Below are 7,037 nucleotides of genomic sequence, written 5' to 3'. Positions count from 1 at the left end.
CAGTATGCATCTTTCCCCTCTGAAATTTCTCTGAGCATGATGTCCTCTCCTTTCATTCATGTTGTAGCAAAAGGCAATATTTCAGCTGTTTTTGTAGCTGAGTATTATCCTATTGTGCATTTATACCACAGCTTCATCTCCTCATCTGTCTCTGTATACTTCAAGATACTTCCTTGAAATATACAGAACTATTGAAAATAGTTCTGTCAATAAAAATAAATACATGGCAGTATAACTAACAAAAAGTCTTATACACAGCTAAAGAAACCATCACCAAAAACTAAAAAAGATTCCTAAGTTTTAATATTCTGTGAGCCTGTTTAACCTAAACTTACTTTAAGATCTGAAGAAAAGTATAATTTCCTATTACCCTGATAGAACCTATTTTTTTTAGTAAGGCTTAAAAATATGATATTTAATTCTTCACTAAGTTAATGCAAATAAATGTTAAAGGAATGGGTGGAAGAAGGGTAATTCACATAATCTTTAAGTAAAGGTATTAGTGTTTGATCACTGGCCTTCAGAAGAGGGTTACATAACTATAGAAATGAAGTACACATAGTTCCTTATATACAATGGGTGCCAGGGAAATATTCTTCAAGTCTCTTGGCTCTATAGAATGAAAGTAAGATAATTGTGTCAATGTATTTGCCTGTCATTGATATTATGAAGTCACAGTTAATCATTTTTAAATATATGCTTATCACAGCCTAAAATTGTACTGTTTCCAAAAAGTATGTATTCATAAGTTAAATGTTGGAATATCCTGCTTTTACCCAAAACAAAGGCATTCCCTAGTTTCCTCTTTCCTTTTCACCTATCTTTTTGGCATATAAAAGTCGATTGGCTAGTTGGTACTTTTGTCTCTCATTCAACCTGCCCCCTCCCAGTGGGGATTTGAACTAGTAAATAAAGAGGTTTTGGTCTGGCTGGCCCAGAGAGATCACAGGCCAGAAACCACTTGACTCTATAATTCTCTCCCCTTTGCCTGCCTTGGTTTATTTATTTATTTAATTTATTTATTTATTGGTTTTTTGGTCACACCTGGCAGCACTCAGGTGTTACTACTGGCTCTATGCTAAGAAATCACTTCTGGCAGGCTCAGGGGACCATATGGGATGCTGGAATTCAAAACACCGCCCTGCATGCCAGGCTAACACCCTACCTTCATGCTATCTCTCTGGCTTGGCTTGGTTTATTAATTCATCGCGGCTACCTTGCTTCAGACCAGCTCACCTGAGATGGAAATACAGCATGTGGATTTATTTACATTTAAAATCAAACATTTCTTTGTGTGTGTATATAAGTGTATTTTAAGTAGACTTCTTTTTATTCCTATATTTGAGAACATCATCTATTATTGTCAGATAAGGCAAAAGGTAAGTTTTCTAGTTGGTCTCATCCTATTCATTTAACACATTAATCTTATTTCCAATATACTATCTAGTCAATAAAATTATTTAAGAATAATTTATCTTAAAATTTATGAATTCTTGATATTAGCAGTGATATACGTAAATGTTAGAGCCAAAAAATAAGTACAGAGGGGCCAGAATGATAGCACAGCAGATAGGGTGATTGCTCTGCATGCAGCCGACTAGGGTTTCATTCTCAGCATCCTGTATGGTCCCCAGAGCCTTCCAGGAGTGATTTCTGAACACAGAGTCAAGAGTAACAACTGAGTGTTCACAAGTGTAGCTCAAAAGCAATATATATATTATTATATATATTTATTTGTATATTGCTTTTGAGCTATATTATATAATATATTATTATATACATAATTATATATTATATATTATATGATTATATATATGGAACTGGATAGAGATAGATATATGGGACTGGATAGAGAGTATAGCAAGTAGGGCACTGGAGGCAAGGAGGACCAAAAGCACTTAGCACTGAAAGTGCTTAAGCACCTTCTATCTGATAGAGATGGGAACATAAAATTTGTTATACTGCAATGGGATCTTATAGCCTAAACACTTGGCATAATGTCTTGGCTTACACTCCAGTTGATTGGACATTAATCATTCACCCCTGAACCATGGATACCATCTATGGAAACAAACATGGTTTCCTACACCAGCACCAGGAACATAGATTCTACCAAGGAAGGCTTCACTACTGCCTTGGCACTGGCCTACTCCAAAGACAGTTCTTGTGTCACCCTGGCAACCAGGCAACAGCAACAGCCTTCTTTTAGGGCAGAATTCTCTGCAATGCTAACTGATGGTGAGACAGAACCAGAAGACACGACACACCACCCGGACTTAGACATAGGACCTGTACAGAAACCAGGATTTATAACTACAGAAACCTAATAGCAACTACTGTGTTGGTGAAGAGCTGACCACTGAGAATGACTATGGAATTGGACAACCTAACATGCCTGGTGCCTTGAGTTGGTCTTTTGCCAAAATATTTCGGGGGCAAGAGCTCCCTGTTTTTTCGGCCAAAGGTCTTTCTTTCCAATTTCTTCCATATTTTGTTGTGTATATGCCACACACATGCATTCTTTTTTTAATTCAATTTTTATTTTTTAGTGTATCTATCTCTAAAGAATAAAAAGGGGGGAGCATACTAAACCTTCACTATTGTATTAACAAATTTATTGGTGATAAAATACTTTTCACAAATATAACTACTAATGAACTCTTTCCCTTTCTTTTCCATCTTTTTTTTATATTCTCTATTTTCCTTTTAATTCTTAATAACTTCTTTTCCTATTATCCTGAAACAAATGTTTTATGATCAGTTATGTCAACTATGTGATACATTTTATTTAAATAAATTAAAAAAATTGGGGGCCATGCCCAGTGGTTTTCAGAGGTTACTCCAGGCTCTGTCCTCAGTGATCACTACTGGAAGTACTCAGTATTTTATAAATATTTATGGAATGCATATATTTTGACAGACATTCTAGGAGTTTCCAAGGACACAACAGTGAACTGAAAACAGTTCTGTGCTCCCTTCATCTGGTAAGGGAAGTAGGTATTTGTCTGAATCCCCTCATGAGAGGATCTAAAAATATGCTCAAAATCTGCTAAACAGGTCAAGTGTACGTTTGGTCTCCTGTAGTGTGGGTTAAATAAAGACTTGTTTGTAAGAGTCAAATAGATGTATCAGTGTGTGATATCAGGAATAGATCCTCAAAGATATTGACATTTCTTCACTACATGCTCCCTATTGAACCACTTGCAATGGGCATGAACCAGCCACCTTGTGAAGAAGAGACTGAAAACAGTGAGGAACCAACTGAAACCACACCAGTAATCTTGGAAACAGATCCTCCAGCCCCAGGCAAAACTTCAGTTGGCTGCAATTTGGCTGATACCATCCCAGTAATCTCATAAGATACTCCAAGCCAATACTTCTCTGCCAAGCTAATTCTGAAGTTCAATTGATGTGTAAGAACTTTGAACTAAGAAATGCTGCTCATTGGAAGTCACTAAGTTGGGGATGATTTTTGAGGATGCAGCAATAGATGAATAGAAAAACTAACAAAGAAACAAATAAATATGGTCAGAGTCAAACACAAAGGCAATAAAATGAACGACAATCCGTTAAATGGGAATCTGAGTTGGGAGGGAAGACTAGTTTTCATGAAAGGGGCCCCACTACTGAGCTGAGTTGGATAAGTTAGAGTGACAGAGGCCATGATGAAGGAAGGAGTCTAGACAGTAAAATATGTGCAGAGGCACTGTGCCATGTTCAAGGGCTTGAGGGCAAGCTAGTGTGGGTGAATAGAAAGCGTCTAGTATATTGGATTGGATGAGACTGAGAATAAGGCAGGAACTTGAAGATGAAAGAAAAATTTTAGACCTCAGGTTTGGGGATTGCTCAGAGTGCTGGAATGTCCCCCTGCCTTATGGAACGCCCAAATTCTAGTCCTGACATCTATTACTGACATCAGGCCCTAGAAGCTTCTAACATTTTTGGGCCCAAGAAATATTGGGTCAAGTTTCAAGTGGAATAGCTCCAGGCTTCCCTGAAAATTGTCCCACAAAATAACCTGACCATAATTCTGAACACAATGGGAAACTAGTAAAGAGTTTTAAACACAGGATTTACATATGCATGTTTTCTTCCTACTGGTTGACCTCTAGTCTCAGTTCATGATCATCCATCTACATGGTTTTTCACTATAGCCCCCTGACATAATTCTGGAGCCATATGGAATTAACATTTTCAATTGTTTTTTTGCATTTTTATATTTAGAAATAAGAGGGTTGACTATATAGCATATCCATGTTAGTTGGTTTCAGAGTAATGGGGGTAAAAGTGGTTTTAAGAAAGAATACTAGTGGTTTATTTTATTTTAATTTTTAATTGAAACCATTGTGATTTATAAAGTCCTTCAGAGTTGGGTATCAGACATACAATGTTTCAGGGCTAATCTAACCAGCTGATCACTCTGGACAAGAACTGGGTGCTGAAAGGGGATAAAGTGACTTTCATGGCAACCACTATTAACAATAGAAATAACTACACTAACAATTATCATGACAATGGCAATGAGGGAGATAAATCAAATGTCTGTGTCTAACCATCTCCCTCCCCCAACGTTCCCAGAATATTTTTCATGCCACCACGCCTTTCCCCAGCCTGACAGTATAACATGTCCATTTTAATTTTATTGTTAAAGTTTGGGTCTCATGATCTCATTGTTGTTGACTCTGGCTTAGTTATTTAGTTCTGTCATTTCTCAATACCACCAATGCACCTGAGACCTCTTAGCCCTGTCCACATCCTTTCATATTAGTGTTTTTTTCCTCTTTTACTCAATTTCTTTCCATTTCCTAGAATACTAGTGGTTTTAAGAAAAACTACTAGCCATTGCAAGCCATGTTTTGACTAGATTTTACAAATCTTTCAGTTAACTTTAAAATGTACACTGTGAAACTTCTAGTCAAAACTGGGGATCCTATGTTGTTCTGGGCATGGAACCTGGATCAGCCACAAGCAAATCAAGGACCTTAACTGCTGTACTATCTCTGGTTCACATTCTAGACTTTAATGAACTGAAAGTGTATTATTTTCAGATAATTATAAACAGATGCTATTTGAAATGTCTTTTGTTCCAAGAGAGGTTTCATGGAAGCTGGAGAAGGTAAGTTCATGTGCCTTGCACTAATTTGGGTTTGGTTCTATGATCACCAAGAGTGATCCCAGAGACAGGAATAAGCTCTGATCATCACCAAGTATGTCCCCTTCCCCCCAAAAGAAATCAAAGAAAGGCTTTATAGGCACATGGAAAAATGTTCCACATTACTAATTATCAGGGAGATGCAAATCAAAACAACAATGAGATATCATCTCACAACACAGAGACTGGCACACATCACAAAGAACAGGAACTACCTGTGCTGAAGTGGATGTGGAGAGTAAGGGCCTCTCCTTTCCAGCTGGTTGGGATTGCCAATTAGTCAGGCCTTTTTGGAAAACAATAAGGATATTCCTAGAAAAACTGGAAATTGAGCTCCCATATGATCCAGAAATAACACTTCTAGAGTTATACTCAAGAAACACAAAAACACAATACAAAAATGTCTTCTGCATTCCTGTATTTATCACAGCACTATTTATAATAGCCAGAACTTGGAAACAACCCAAATGTTCAAGTACAAATGCATGGCTAAAGAAACTGTGGTATATATACACAATGGAATACTATGCAGCCATTAGGAAAAATGAAGACATTAAGTTTGCTTCTACATGGATAGACATGGAGAATTTTATGGCACTGATAGTTGGAACTGATCACTCTAGACAAGAACTGGGTGCTGAAAGGGGATAAAGTGACTTTCATGGCAAGCACTATTAACAATAGAAATAAATACACTAACAATTATCATGACAATGGCAATGAGGGAGATAAATAAAATGCCTGTATCAAATACAGGCAGGAGAGGAGGGAGAAGGGGAGACACTGTGATGGGAATGTTGCACTGAGGAAGGGGTGTGTTCTTTTCCATAACTGAAACCCAACTAAAAACATGTTTGTAATCATGATGAGTAAATAAATATATTATAAAAATAAAAGGAAAGAAAAGATGATAAATGAACTAAAAAAATCAGATAATAAAAAAAACAGTAGTTGTAGCCAGTGTCAGAAAGGAGAGCAAGAGAGAGAGAGAGAGAGAGAGAGAGAGAGAGAGAGAGAGAGAGAGAGAGAGAGAGAGAGAGAACAAAATGCCTACCCTGGACAAAGGCAGGAGTAGGGAAGTGGCAGGGAAATGAGGGAGACTGATGGCAGGACAGTTGCACTGAAATCCAGCTATGAACATTTCTGTAACCACCATGTTTAAATCAAACAGTTATATATATTTCAAAAACGAATATGAACCTGGCGGCTGTACCCATAAAATAAAATTAAATCAATTTAGCTTTATTATGTTGAAAAAAAGGAAGGCTTTACAATGTGAAAACATATCCATTTCGTTCTTCATTCTCCTCTCCTCAGTTGCTCTCTGTACTCAGTGTTCAGTTCTCAGGGACAAGCAGATGAAAGGAAGAGATGAAAGGAGTGGTTTCAGCAAGAGTAGATAACTGAGTACTGACAATGACCCAGAGGTGAGAACCAGAGAGGCCCCAGGAGCAGAAGCCCCCCTGCAAAAAAAATATTTTTATCTTACTTAAAAGTTGACTGTTTGGGGATGAAGGAGATTAGAACAGGAATTCTGAGTTCAAGGATTGAGTTCTTCTGAATGACTATTAAGGAGGAACCAAATTTTTCAACAGACAAGCAGGGAAGAATTTGCAGCTTCAAACAGTCACATTCTGTTTTATCTGTCCCTGAACATGCTGGGACAGTGGCTGTTATCTCAGGTCTGAATCATGAAAAGGAAAAGATAGGGAGATAGGAAGGCAAGCAAGGTAAAATTATGCCTGAAATAGCCCTCCCCCCCAGCTTCTTACCAGCCTCTTCTCATAAGCAGAGTCAGTGCTGAATATGCTGGCTTTCCCCATTCTTTCTGTAAAGAAGGATGTGACTCACAAGCCCTGCAATCTCCCAAATGTCATAGATATGC

Source organism: Suncus etruscus, chromosome 13 (assembly GCF_024139225.1).
Source record: "Suncus etruscus isolate mSunEtr1 chromosome 13, mSunEtr1.pri.cur, whole genome shotgun sequence".
NCBI classification, from domain to species: Eukaryota; Metazoa; Chordata; class Mammalia; order Eulipotyphla; family Soricidae; genus Suncus; species Suncus etruscus.
The sequence above is the reverse complement of the archived record's forward strand: the minus strand, read 5'-3'. Positions refer to the sequence as shown.